Consider the following 14,547-nt stretch of genomic DNA (forward strand, 5'->3'; position numbering starts at 1 on the left):
TCACACGGGCCTCTCGCGTGATTTTACTGTCAAAGTTCAGCTATCTGTGTCAAAGTGAAGTGGTAACTGCAACTGCATCACCATAGAAATTCTTCCTGAACGAAAAGCCTAAATTGAAAGTCTCAGCTGGCATATTATAGCAGGGCATAAGCTGTGGGGAGTTTTTAGGCATTGGTGGTGGTGATTGTTTGGCATGTAATGGTGCCATGATAATGGAAGTGAGGTTGTTTACAATGCCAGGATGAAGTCAAGAGAGGAGCTCATAAAGAATGAGCGCAGAAAAATACACAAGTCCCTGTCCAGGTATGTAAAAGTGTTTCCTCAATAATATATGACTCTGAACAAGCAAGCGCAATGCAAATCGCAGTACGGATTGGCTTGTAGCTGATGTTGCAGCTGTTGTTGTATGTGTTTGCCTTTGTCCATTGTATGTTTGCTCCACCCTTGAAACACCATTATTGAGAAAAATAAGACCTTCTGTACGAGATATTTTATCCATTTTAACAGCAAAGAGAAGATTGTTTGTGTTTTGTGTATGGTGGTCTCAATAAACCACAAATTCTGAATGGCTCGGATCTATTGTAACGATACTAAAGTGTGCCCTTTTATTTTTGCAGATATGGCATCTGTGATGTCAAGTGCGCTCAATGTATGGCTGTAGGCCAAGTGTGTACATTCCCATTATATTAAGTTCCAGCAAGTGACAGTCACAGCACAGCCAGTCTTTGTTAGCTGAACAGAATAAATCAATTCAGTGCTTGATGATTTGTACAGGAATGTTATATGCAGAGATACGCAGATAAAGGACGTCACAATTAACCATAGCACCGCACTGATAGAAGGACAGGAGGTCACGACACTGGCAACTTCCACACAACTCACAGGCAGGGGCACCCTGGGTAACACAACGAAAACAGCGCTAACAGAGACACACACAGGACGCGGATGTAAACAGGACTGCACCGCTCGTTTTCCGTCGTGCGCCAGAACAAACGCAGCCAGCGAAGCGATGCTTTAATGCGTTGCCGATTTAGACACCTAGTAAAGTACTACGTCAATTTCTTGAAACCATAACCATATAAAAGTTATGCGTGTAGGAGTCCGATGCAGGATATGGCCACCCTTGCATCAATGGTATTGCTGTTTACTTACAGGCAGCCTACCGTGATGATGCGCCTGCACACACGCTACGCTCATGACACCAGGCTTGAAAGCGTAAAAACACGCTGCTGACATGCCCCAGCAATCGAAAGGCTATCTTGATCGTTGCAATTCACCACACAGGCCGCACAACAAACGATAAACAAGCCATGGTCCATGGAGGTGCAGTTATTATACGCAACCACAATCGACGACCGAACACTGACAAAAGTACAACGATCGCTTCCACGAGAATACGTACTCCTGCCTCTTCAATAACTTGGCAAACGCGCTCTTTGTACATTGTTTTAGCGATCATATGAACAAACACAAAGGCAGGCTTAACCACCGGCTACCCACACACCACCTGTAGCAGCGCCACCTGAACTTTTCTTTATCAACCTCATAGCAAAAAAAAAAAAAAAAAAACACCGGGCATCTTCCTCTTCGCGGCCCTTCCGTCGTCTGCTAATTTCTCCCTCCCCTCAACCCCTCAACCATCCCGTGACAATGTGAATAATGCGCATGCGTTATGGTCAAAGGCTTCAGAGCCGGAAATATCACGTGATCAACTTAAACCAGACGCCACTAAACCAGTGGCTAAGTGTGACTGGTGAATACGGGCACTTGAAACTAAAGTGCAGCGATGGCTCCCTGCAATTCAACATCTTTCTGGCTCAGGATGGGGCTGTGATCAGCGTTCCCTGCTCGCAGTTCACGCGGCGTTGGTGAGGGCGACTGTGCTTTACAGCCTTCCTATTCTGCACAAGATATCAACAACATCATTAAATGCCCTTCGGTCCCTGTTTGCTCGAAGCCTTCGTCGCTGCCTCGGAGTTCTAAGAATGGCTGAAACTCGGCAAGTACTGGCTGAAGCTGGTGAACTCCCGGTTGAGGTTCTACGGGAACGTAAATAAGGATGGAAGAACTCAGGCGCTGTTGAGATTCCGAATGGTAGACGCAGAAACTGATATCGCCCAAGTGGGGTGATAAGCGTGGCAAGCTCAGAGCTTTCCGTTGTGAGAGGCGCTTGCCAATAGCCCGCGTTTCCGTCTGGCTTGCTGAAGAGTTTCGCCCATCTAATACTGCTGAGGTTCTCCTCAACCGTCGGCATGATGAGTCGCTTATGTATGATCTGGTTATTGAGCTCCGCGTAGTCGACGCGGATGGGTAGCTTCCCGTCTTTCTTTTCGGCACGACCATTGGCGCGCACCATTCTGTGGAGTGGCCTACTTTCTCGATGACGCCAATATCTTCCATGCGTCTTAGTTCGGCCTGCATGCTTGGTAGGAGCGGAATAGGTACTCGTCTCGGATAATTGACCGCATGTTGTGTAGCACCAGGTATTAGCTTGGTTCCATAGACCGCCTTCATGTGTCCTAATTGTCCGAAGAGATCTTTATACTTGGACGCTACTTGGTCGCCTGATGGGCATTCATCTACCGTGAGGATTTGTGGCAGTACGTTGAGCGTCCGTATAGCTGGTCAACCCAGAAGGGCGTCACTTAGACCTCGGATGACAAATATTTGCTTCCGTATTGTCTGTCCGTTTCATGTGATGTTGATTTCCAACCGACCTATGGTGTCAATAGAGGACCTTGCGGGTCCATAGAGCTCCTTTGTAGACTGTTGCAAAGACGTGAGGATGCAATGGGGCAGAGCTGATTTTGGTACAGCTGTCACATCAGCGCCAGTGTCCGTGACGTGACGTTCGTTCCATCAACTTGGGCCGTAATGAACCAGGGGTCGCTGGATGATGTGTCCCGCAGGTCGCCAAGGAAAACTTCCTCTACAACTGACTTTGAATTCTGACTCTGTCACCGACTGGAAAATTTGCGTCGCGGCTGTCTCGCTTGGTTGTCTGTCTTGACTGACAGGCAAACCGCACCGAAGTGTCCAAGCTGCTTGCAGCGGTTACATTGCTTGCCGCGGGATGGGGATTGTGCCCTCTCATGTGTTTGTAGAGAGCCACACCATCGGCAAGGAGTGTGCTGTGCCTGAGCATTGTGACCGCCCGCGTTGCGTGGTTCCGCGCGTCGCGATGGCGTCTCACGCGTTGACCAGGGTGTTGCGTAGACGTCGCCGCGTCCAGTCTCGTACTGTCAGTAGAAGGAGTGCGCGGGCCAAACCCTCGCGGATGGTCGACCGTTGTCCCTTGCCGGCCTCCGAATTCCGAGCCGTGTTCACTGCTTTTTCTAGAGTCAGGCCAGAGTCCAGCTGAAGTCTTTCGCTCAACTTCTTGCCTCGTAATCCGACGACTAGCCGGATTCGGATGAATTCATCCTTCAAGCTGCCAAACTCACAGGTTTCCACCAGCCGGTGCAGTTCGGTCACAAATTCTTCTACGGCATCATGTTCTATTTGGTGCCGCTTATTCAACCGGTCGCGCTCGTAGATAACATTCTGTATTTGGACAAAGGGACGTTCGAAGCTCGCGGTCAGCTTGCTGTAGTCTTTCGCTTCTTCATCGGTGATCCACATCGAAATCAGGACTTCTTCCGCTTTGCTTCCCATCACATAAAGGAACGTGTTAATTTGCGTGTCAGTATCTTGTTTGTGCATCCGTAAATACCTCGGTAGCGTTCCCACCTGACGAACCATCGTTTCCAAGCGTCAGGGTGTCTGAAATCGAATATGTCAGGGAGTTTGATTGCGAATGGATTGAAGCTCGGCGAAGATTCCATCGACGTGGAAGTTGTTTCGGGAGTTCTATCGCCGAACATGACCATACAGCTGCAGAAAAGTGGTGGGCTTCCTCGAGCTGTCCCGCTGTGTGTCCGCAATTGTAGTAGTGAGGACGATTAGCGATCACCAACCGTCGCCACCATGTCGTAGTCGAGCGGTACGACTTAGACCTGTTTCACACGTACGTTTTTCGCGTCCGTGTTTTTAACAGAGGCAAAACTGACCCATTGGAACCTATGGGGATCGAATGCCCTTAGGTTCTGTTTTTGAAGCACACGGACGACGAACGGTCGTGTGAAGCAGGCCTTATCGGAGTGACTCAGAAGAGACTGTCCGGTACAACGACAACGCCTTTAAGGCATTGCATCACCACCGACGCTCTATGGGAATCCCCATATATTTTTCAACTGCCGTAGCGCCGCGAAAATGATTGATCTCCGTGCAACTGCTTTTAAATGGAAGAGGATGCTTAGATCTAGTGCCTGATCGAAGCAAATTTTGCGTTTTAGACTCAGAAATTTTTATATCGTCGTCGAAAGGTTTTGGAAAAGCTATATTTCGAGATTCCGCTCGCTTAGAAAATAGAGCCGCCCAAAATCGAAAATCTGGCTCGATCACGCACTCGAAAAACATATCAAGAACCAAAACCAACAAAAAGATTTCATCTATGTTAAACCGTTGACTCGGCAAAAGGAGTTTTTGTCAGGTATGGTCATCCGTGGAGTACGCCGCTTCAGAATGGGCAGCGCAGTGCTGCCATCTCTCATCGAGTGTGTCGTCACTAGCAACAACAATTCGACCGCTGGGAATGACATACCGCTGCACGTGGCCGACGTTGACTATGACGCGGGAGCACCAGCACGGGCAGCGTAGCAGAGCCCCAAATTTTGTTTATTGTTTATTCAACGATGCTCATTTTCTTGGCGGAACAGTAGCTGCATTCTTTTCAATAAGAACAGTACAGACCTGTTTCCCCCGTTTCCCTGATGGAGTAGGGGACACGAAAAAAGGTTCTCGAATGGTGCAGTCACCTCGTGGCATGAAAAGAATGCAAAAGAGCAGATGTCGTCTGCTACGTCGTCTGCTATTGACGCAATCGGCGAAGTAACTTGTGGTGTTGCTTCCATTAGATATGGTGGATCATTCCGCAATTGCAATCGAGTTGTTTGACTCGGAAGAGACTGAAGTGTTCGTTGTTGCAGCAGCGACCGACGTTGTAACGCGATACAATCGGACGAGGATCCCGTTATGCTACGAAAATGTGGTTCCTCGTTACATGAATTATGAGTACAGGCGGATGTTTCGCTTGTCACTCGACCTCGTGCAACGTATCTCACAAATATTTGAGGCTTCGTCGTACTATCCCAAGACGCAGCGAGGCCGGCCGCGGGGGTACCTGCCGAGAAGGCAATGCTTATGACATTATCCTACCTGGGATTTCAGGACCCCATCTGAAAGATTGCTGACAAGTTTAATACGACTGAGTCGGTAGTCCACACTAGCGTGATTCGTGTGCTCAACTTTCTGCAGCATATTAGCAGCACCGTTATTGCTTGGCCCGATGAAGAGCGTCGCGCACTTATTCAAGAAGGGTTTCAGGAGAAGGTGACGAAGGGTCCTGCGATACCAAACGTCATCGGCTGCGTAGATGGCTCCCACATTGAAGTCAAAAAGCCCCGTAAGTCACCTGACTCGTACTTCAACCGGAAGAAGTACCATTCAGTGGTACTAGAGGGAATCTGCGATCATCAAATGAAATTCTTGGATGTGTTCGTTGGCTTCCCTGGCTCCGCGCATGACGCTCGAATCCTGAGGAACAGCTTTTTTTTCGCAGATGCTTCCAGGAAGTGTGCTGGTAAGGTCTCTCCGTTCAAATTTATCCCTGTTCGACAAGCAAAGACTTTTAGACCATTCACGTAGCATTTTTCCATGGCCTGTGTCAAGGCTGGTACATTTTAGGTGACTCTGCGTACCCGCTCCTGCCCTGGCTTCTGACTCCATACAAAAACATTGGGCAAGCGCTCCCATCATGGCAGAAGAAGTACAAGTTCGTGCACTCGCAGCATTATTATTTAAATTACCAACAACAAAATGCAATAACAAACAAAGAACAAAGGTTTATTTCCTACCAGACATGCATCTGTCACCGTCCCTCACCGCACCGCCGACAGAGAAGAGCCCATTCCCCAGTCACCTCTGGCTTTTAAGGATGTCTACCACGCCCTCTCGAGCGTATCGAGTGCAAAACAGTTATCGGGCGCTTGCGATAACATGTGCGTGCGGCACAACACGTGCTCAAAACAGTGCGGAGCCATGTCACCCCACATTCCCCCACCCCAAAACAAGACATACAGTCTGCTAAACAAAACAAAGGGGGGCCAGAGTTCATGAAAGTTCTTTAGAAGTCATCGGGTATATTCAAGACGACATCATCCACCTGGCGGGGGAGAACACCCTGGTCTCTTAACAGGTCTGGCCGGAGTCTTCGTAATACGTCCACTGCAGTTGCCAGTTGCCACATCGGACGCTGTAGACATGAGAGTTCTTTCTGCTTCAGTCTACTCTCGATAGAGTGAACCTCTCCGGAGTGCGCTACGATGTATCTCTGGTACACCACAAGCCGGGCAAACAATCCGGCGCTCTTCCTCCGTCAGAGGGAGGGGTGGATCTGCTGGATGACGTTCCTCGAGGGTTAATGCTCGAAAGGGCAGCGGGACATCTTCAGACCGGGCACCTCTCAGCGGTCGAGGTTGAGCGGCCCATTTCGACCGAGAAAGCCATGAGACGGGTCGGTGGTCAGCTACTACCGTCCAAGTGGCGACGGAATGAGTGCGGACACTCTGGCGGGCAGATCTGGAATCCGACGATGTACTGGGGCGCTGCTGCCCCCTCCTCGGGTCCTCATCTTGCGGCGTTGAGACTGTTCTAAAAGAATTGAAAAATGCATACAAAGTCAGGAGAGCACTCCCAGCCGACGAGGTCGTAAGGCCTTGTGCAATACACAATGCGGGTTGCCGTGAATACAAAGCTCCCACGTGAAGAGGATATACTGTGTAAAATTAGGAGCACCAGGGGCTAGTGACCGGAAAAGTGACTGCTACATGCGTCGCCTACGAGAGCGCAGACTGTAGCGGGTAGAAGCTGGTCAGGAATCGGAATCCTGGTCTAGATCCTTGAGGGGAGGCTGAAATTACCGCCTGCACTCTACTCATGGTGACAGTCAGTTCTGCCTGTCGCGTCTTTGCAAGGGCAACTGACAGGTGTTGGAAGTGTTCCTGAAAAATTCTGGAAAACACTACGACATCATCCATGTACGCCATTGCGAAATTATACTTCGCATCTCCCCATACGGTATCCATTAGCCGTTGGAAACTGGCGGGACAGACCGAACGGCATCCGTACAAACTCAAACCCCTATGACAGGTAAAGGCTGTCTTCGGGACATCCTCCGGGGCAACTTCGATTTGCAAAAACCCTCTACTATAATCAAGCGTTGAAAACACAGTAGCATTGCATGCCCAGGGAATATAAGACCTTTGAACTGCACCAGTTTGGAGCATTTCGTCTAGATCATCTGATAAGGCACGCTTATGAACACTCAATTCTCGGATTACAACGCCGAGTGCAAAACAGTTATCGAGCGCTTGCGATAACATGTGCCGTGCTCAAAACAGTGCGGAGCCATATCACCCCACATTCCCCCATCCCAAAACAAGACATACAGTCTACTAAACAAAACAAAGGGGGTCACCCCATAAAGGTCACAAGGTCTCTGGTCGCGTCTGAGGACCGAAGCATTACGTTTCTCTTCGCTGCAGGCGTTCGGATAACACGCTGTAATGAACAGCTTTTTGTGTGTGAATCGTTTGCTACACTTGCGCTGGCAGATATGACATGTGAGCTGTACCTTTTCGTCGAATGTAATCGTCTTCTGCTCGGTGGCCGTTAAGGAACACAAGCACCCACCACCGAGATACGTGGGCCTCTAGGGATTCACTGCAACGTTCTATTGGTTGTATCACCGTCACCAATGGAACGTGTCTAGTGGTTGCATGGCGTTGCAATTATACTTACGTGTTGACATCTGACAACAGAGCAAGTTTGTTGTGAAGTGTGACTGTGATATTTGGAAGCTGTCCCCTTTGTTGCTCTATTTGTTTGCACGAATTATCAATGTAAAAGACTGGGTGGTATAATGTTCCGTTTTACCTTGTTTCAACTCGTGTCCTTCATTACCATTACTATTATTATTAAAAGCAGCTTCGCGCTTTCAAGCGATTTTGATTTACTCTGCATTTCGTGGTCTACGGACGCGATGGGCTGGCCGTATTTCCTTCCGTCAAAGGACTTATTGTTTGCTAAGGATATGTTTCACGCAAGAATTTGTGTTTTATGAGGTATTCGGTGTTGAGCACGTCGTAAATGTGAACAGTAAGCATTAACAACAACCATGCCTACAGAAACTCATCTGCAGCGGTCCCAGTTGGGCCAACAGGTACCAGTTGATCGAACTGGTCCCTGTTCGATAACATAGTTTACCCAGTCCCAGTTGAACTGGTCTGGTTGCAACTGGGACTGGGTGAACTGTGTTGTCAAACAGGGACCAGTTTGATCAACGGGTTTCTGGCCGGTCCCAGTCTCAACTGGGACTGGGTGAACTGTGTTATCAAACAGGGACCAGTTTGATCAACTGGTACCAGTTGACCCCAAATGGTTTCTGGCCGGTCCCAGTCTCAACCGGTACCAGTTGGCCCAACTGGCTCCTAACTGGTCGCAGTCTCGACTGGGACTGGTTTCAAACCTCATCGTTCAGCTGGGACCGGTTGAAATGCCACTTGGAGTTGTCCCTGCTGGGACACAGCTTCGCTGGTAGTGGTATGTAACCGGTGCCCCTTTGCAGGATCACTGTTCACCACAAAGACAGATCCAAGGAAGTGCAATGCAAAAATGGAGTTTATTTGTAGTCAAACATTGCACATATTCTAAAGTATATGTACCGTAACTATAACGCAATTAGAGCAGTTGAGGAACTACAGAGTGAAATGGAATAGATTATATTTTATGTATGATTGGTCCCTTGCTTGACTGTATTGTGGACATTTTGAATCGTCCAACAGAGTATTTGAGATGTTCTTACGATGGATCAATATTTTATTTTGAGTCCCAGTAGCTTAAGGTTTCTGGAAAGTTGAAAAGGCACAAGTAAATATACATTCAATTGCAACATGTAATTGTAGTGTGTGCCTGGACAGTGACTCAATCTGAGCAGTCGGAAAGCACGGCCCCGGAAAGCACGTGAATCTCCCAACCTTTCCGTTGTGCAGTAACTGTGCATTTCAACTAAGAGATTCGCCGGCTTTCGGGGGCAATGAGTATTACTGTGGCGCGCTATGCTGGTTCGAGAACATCGTGGTGTGGAAGATCTGAAACACGAGAATGAACGAAAAAAATGGGAATGAAAAAAGTACCGTTAGTACCTAGGCAAAAAAATGAGCTGGGAAGTCAACTGGTACCAGCTCATTCCCAGTTTGCACCAACTGGTGGTCAACTGGTACCAAACTGGTGGCAAATGGAACGTAAACTGGTACCAGTTCAACCTGGGCTGGTGGCAGCTGGGCACTTGCGGTACCAGTTCAAGTTGGTTGGACTGGGAGCAACTGGGAAGTGAACAGGAGTAGTATAATTGTATGTCTTATAGCCAAGATATTTCTCTAATCCAAGAGAATCCAATTCTAATCCAATTCTAAGGCGTAATCCAGTTCTAATCCAACACAATCCAGTTTTAATCTAACACAAGCCAATTCTGAGCCAGGAAGTCCTGGAGACGATCATCAATCATGCTAGGAGCTATGGATGAAAATAAAGATGCATCACACCTCACTACACAGTCTGCTCGAGTTATTCCGCGATGCGCATGCAGTTCCAGCACCCCACTCACATTCTCATCGCCGGCGCGTCCATGTGTGGTAAGACGGTGCTCACGCAAAATATAATGAGACACCCCGAACTATATGTCCTATAGCCAAGAGTTTTCTCTAATCCAGGAGAATCCAATTCTAATCAAATTCTAAGCCGTAATCCAGTTCTAATCCAACACAAGCCAATTCTAAGCCATCTGATTGGCCGCCATTAGCTCCGCCCACTTCACGCCCACACTAATGACCATTCTCATGCCCATTCTAAGCCTACTGTTCGTCGATTGGTTTAACATAGCTCCGCTCCTTTATGCTAATTAGTTGGCTTGGCTCTGCCCACTTCACACTGAATGGCCCGTGATAAGCCTAGTGATCATTGATTGGTTGGCCGTAGCTCCGCCCCTTTATGCTAATAACTTGGCTCCGCCCACTTTACGCTGATTGGTGCATGTGGATCGCTGAGCACAGCTCCACCCCTTTATGCTAATTAAATGGCTCTGCTGCTTGGTCCATTCTAAGCCTGGTCATCACTCTCAGTCTCCACATTCTCCATACTTTCTAAGCCCTCTAATTGGTCGTCGTCAATCTATGCCTACCGATTGGCCTGTTCTAAGCCCACTGATTGGCTGATTAGCCCGCTGAACATAGCCTTCGCGAATGCCCGTCAGATGGCGCGCTCAGCAGCGTCCCCACTGCGGCTTTATCTCAGATAGACAGAAAAAAATACATTTCAGCGTCTATTGAGTACATGTTTGAGGAAAAGTATGGCAGTCTTGGAGAGATTGATTCCTTTGATGCTGGGCGTGGTTCCGCGAAAGTGACAGATCATGTAGACGTCTCCGGGAAAGCAGCTAAGAAAAATTTCGTCCTCCGTGGGTTGGCACTTCCACGTGCACTGGATATCTTCGTAGCTGTCACTTATGTCCAGCGAGTGAAGCCATGTGCGCAGCGATCCAGTAGCGTTCCTGTCCAGGTTAATGCCGGATCGCATAGGTACCACGTGCCACTCTCTGATGGCCAAGATGTCGCCTGCGCATTCGTGCGCATACGTGTGCTTACCCTTCTCGCGCGTGATGCTCACGGTACAGTTGCCGGCGTCCAGCGCCAGTGTGAAGAGAACGAGTTACCACATCTTTCCAGTGACGCAGTCCAAATGACGGTACTCCTTCTCATCCACTGCATTATCTGTGCGGGAGAAAGAACGCCAGGTGAAATCCTGCTATTTACGTCATCCACTTGAGCTCACCATATTTGCAGCTTCCGTACGGGTAGGAGTCCACGTCATTGTAGAGATATCGTTTGTCGTCGTACGCCATCAGACTTTTTTTCACATTTCTGATGGTGTACATGTGCTGTTTCTTTCCCACTATTGACACCTGTTCGTGCGATACGCTAGTGTGCTTGAATAGGGTATCGTGGTACGTATCATGGAGGAGGTGTTTGCGCTCAATGTTCTTTTTGACCCCTTTAGCTCTTGCTATCTCTTTTCCCCTGGCTAATACATTTTGGGTTTCAAGCATATTACTTCCTCTATAGGTATACCACCCGTTTCACTTTTCAACACGCCAAGCCTATCGCGATTCCTCTCGCTGTACAGTGGATGATCCCGATTGAAGGAAGACAAGCCTAAATGTTCGTCGGCAATCGCACGTAACTGATCTTCGTAGTCCTTACAGAATAGACCGAGGATCAGGGAATCCGTGTCAAAGTAGCAGGTAATCACCGGACAAGTGAGCTAACTCAGCAGAGTTTCATAGTGGAACGAGTACATGGTTAAAGCTCAGCTACGCCGATTTTCGAGCGTTACAGAATGGAATGGTACTCACATGATGTGTTCATAAGGGAACACTGATTATGTATGCAAAATAGTTATCCCAAACTTCTCGCTGTTTTTCGAAAAAGTGAATTTTTAGTTTCACTGACATCCCGCCTTGTGGCCCGCAAACCCTGTGTCGACGACACATTCGTGGTCTGCCCGCGCTCCGGCTTGGCATGACTTTTGGCTTGGTTTCTTCCGCCAAGCCGGCCAGTTTCTTCTGCCGAGCCATCTGCTGCGCAGATTCACATTGGGGAAGTGATAAACAGTTCGCTATTAGGGAGCCAGTATATTTCTGGACTTTACTAAACCCACGAGGAACGTGAGTTTTGCTTCCTTCGACTGCAAAGCATTTGCTAGGCCAGTACAGACTTCCTGGTGTGATTCGTGTTCTGTGCTGCGTGCCGAGAATGCGTGAGCGTTTTGCTCCCGTCTGCAAGAACACTTCAGCATGCAGTTCCAATGTTTCAAACCACAATTTTCCGAAAGGTGAAAGAGAAATCTATTGACTGCAACAATCGGTTACAACTCCGACTGGGTGCCACCTTCGAAAGCAGTCTTTGATCTGTTCATCTGGCTCATACGAATGTTACGGAAGCAATGCGCAACTTGTTTCACAAGAAGCCGAAGATGTCTCGTTCCGGATGCTGTGCCAACCTTATCTGCAGCAGGAGATTGCAGGGGCAGAACTAGGCAGCAGATAAAGGTAAGACGCGTAATGTTAGACAAGTCAGTCATGCGGTGCAAATTGCATCACGTAGAAGAGAAAAATACGCTATGTGTCAGTTACTGCTTCATCCTTTAGAGATTACGCCCCAGCGGGTGTATTCTCAGTAGAGATTTGGAATTGCCTTATTTGTTAAATGATTTCGCAGGCATTCTGGCACCACCGAAAAGCTTGCACTCCACGTCTCAACTATCACCGTCTGGGTTTCAAGCTGAAGGCTGTCACTAGTGCCAACCAGACGCCCCTTCAAAGTTCATCTGTTTTTGTTGACTGAACAGTGACACCTGGTACTGAGACATTTCAGTTTCTGATTATTCAAGTGCATTCCATCACTTGTGCTCGACTTCTTGTGTTCGTATACCCTTGCTGTTGCTCGCTAGCTTAGAGCAACCATGCCTGAGGAGCCAGTGCTTTTAGAGTACATTTAAGCATCGTATCATATGCACGGCAGCACATCTTGTGTATTTTGAGTAAGGTATACTGTAAATTCAGTGTTGGCTCAGCTGTTGTATTTTGGTCACAAATAAGGTGTTCTTCCAGAGTGCTCAAGGGCAGTTCAAGCAGTTTCATGTGTGCAACAGTACATTCTTTTTCTCAGGTGAAGTAAGGTAAATCTGTCCGCCGTGGTGTTCTGGCAGTGCAGCAGAAGATTTTGTTGCATTCAAGTGGTATCATGTATACAAAAACTTGTTTTATGCCTTTCTGTAGCTGCTGTACTAATATTGTGAGTACAGAGACATTCCTGCAGAACATATCGGAGCATCTTGTGTGCTGTTGTTTGTATCATCTGCAGCAGTATATTGATAATGTTAATTATTCAATGACTTCAGCTAACATTTACATTCTTACTTCCAGGTAAACCTGTCACGCAGATGCCCTACCCCTTGGTATGCATAGTTCAAGATTGTACCGAAACAATCCACCTGGAGCATTATTCTTCAATTGGCAGTGGCATTACTATCACAACACACCACATACTGCATGTCTATGGTGCGTGTACAATGCATCAAACCTATTCTCAGGTACAGGCGAGGTGGTACGCAATTACAACATGAAACAACTGACACAGAGACCGTAAAGTCATGCCTTTTCCTCCGCGCCCCGGGTTTCATGTTCTTATCCTCACATGCAGCTCAATTCGCCTGTGCTGTGCAGCATGAGCAAAAGCATATATTGTTTGTGGTCACATGACACGGAACATAAATACAGTGAAACCTTCCTATGTTGGACACCCGCGGTGCATCCGAAGCGTCTCCTACTTATAGAGGTGTCCGAGTTACAGAATATGACGGCAACAAAAAATGGAAGAGATCACAGCTGTGAGAAATGTCCCCCTTCTTCAATTTAAGGTCCTTAGTGGTACCTGGTGGTGGTGCCTGGTAGTGGTACCTCTACCAACTCACTCTTTACTGATAAGTATTACTGATTTTAGTATATTCAATTCTGTTCAGATTCTACTCAATGGCATTACCTCTGCAGCTTTTCGAGCAGCAAGGACTTGTCTCTGAAGCTTCAGCCCACTTCTCATAGCTTTGGTGCAGTGCTCGTTCAAAGGCTCTAGACAAACTGAAGACAAGTGTTCACATAAAGAATTACAATGTAGACTGACAGCACTTGTTTTTGGACTCTAAAAACTAAAGCAGCAAAATGCTGAGACCAGTATAGGGGAAAAAAGGGGCAAAAGTCAAGGCCACTGGCTGATTTTGGGTCTTTTTGGTGCAAAGATGGGCCGATATTGAGGTAATTTGGCCAGGGTTTTGTCCGACTTTGCAGGGAAAACCCTATCCTACTTCCAAGATAGGGAGTTGTCCTACATAAAGAATTTTGTCCCCATGTAGTTTCAATGGGAGCCTGCCCGCGCAATGAAATCATGGGGAGTTGTCCGAGGTAGGGAGGTGTCAGACTTTGGAGGTTTTACTGTACTATAGAGCATTCTACATCATGTAATCTAACAGTTGTTCACGTTTGGATATTTTAAACATGGAATTTACCCTGCATGCACCATACCATGTCTAAACACGAACAACTGCTAGAGAGCAGCATGTACTGTTTCCGTATAGCACTTATGGCTTGCGTGGTGTCTTTTTTCTGCTACAACCAGTAAACTACAGTAAAGATTAAGAAATACTGTGTCATACCATAAAGCTCTATGGGAAATGGCAGTTTGAAAAACTGGAGAAGACTGTCATTAGAATGGGGGACATGTTCTACGGTGAATTTTTTTACTGTGTGCTGTACCGCGTAATGCACTGCAGGCCTACCAC

The sequence above is a fragment of the Ornithodoros turicata genome, chromosome 2 (assembly GCF_037126465.1).
Source record: "Ornithodoros turicata isolate Travis chromosome 2, ASM3712646v1, whole genome shotgun sequence".
Taxonomy (NCBI): Eukaryota; Metazoa; Arthropoda; class Arachnida; order Ixodida; family Argasidae; genus Ornithodoros; species Ornithodoros turicata.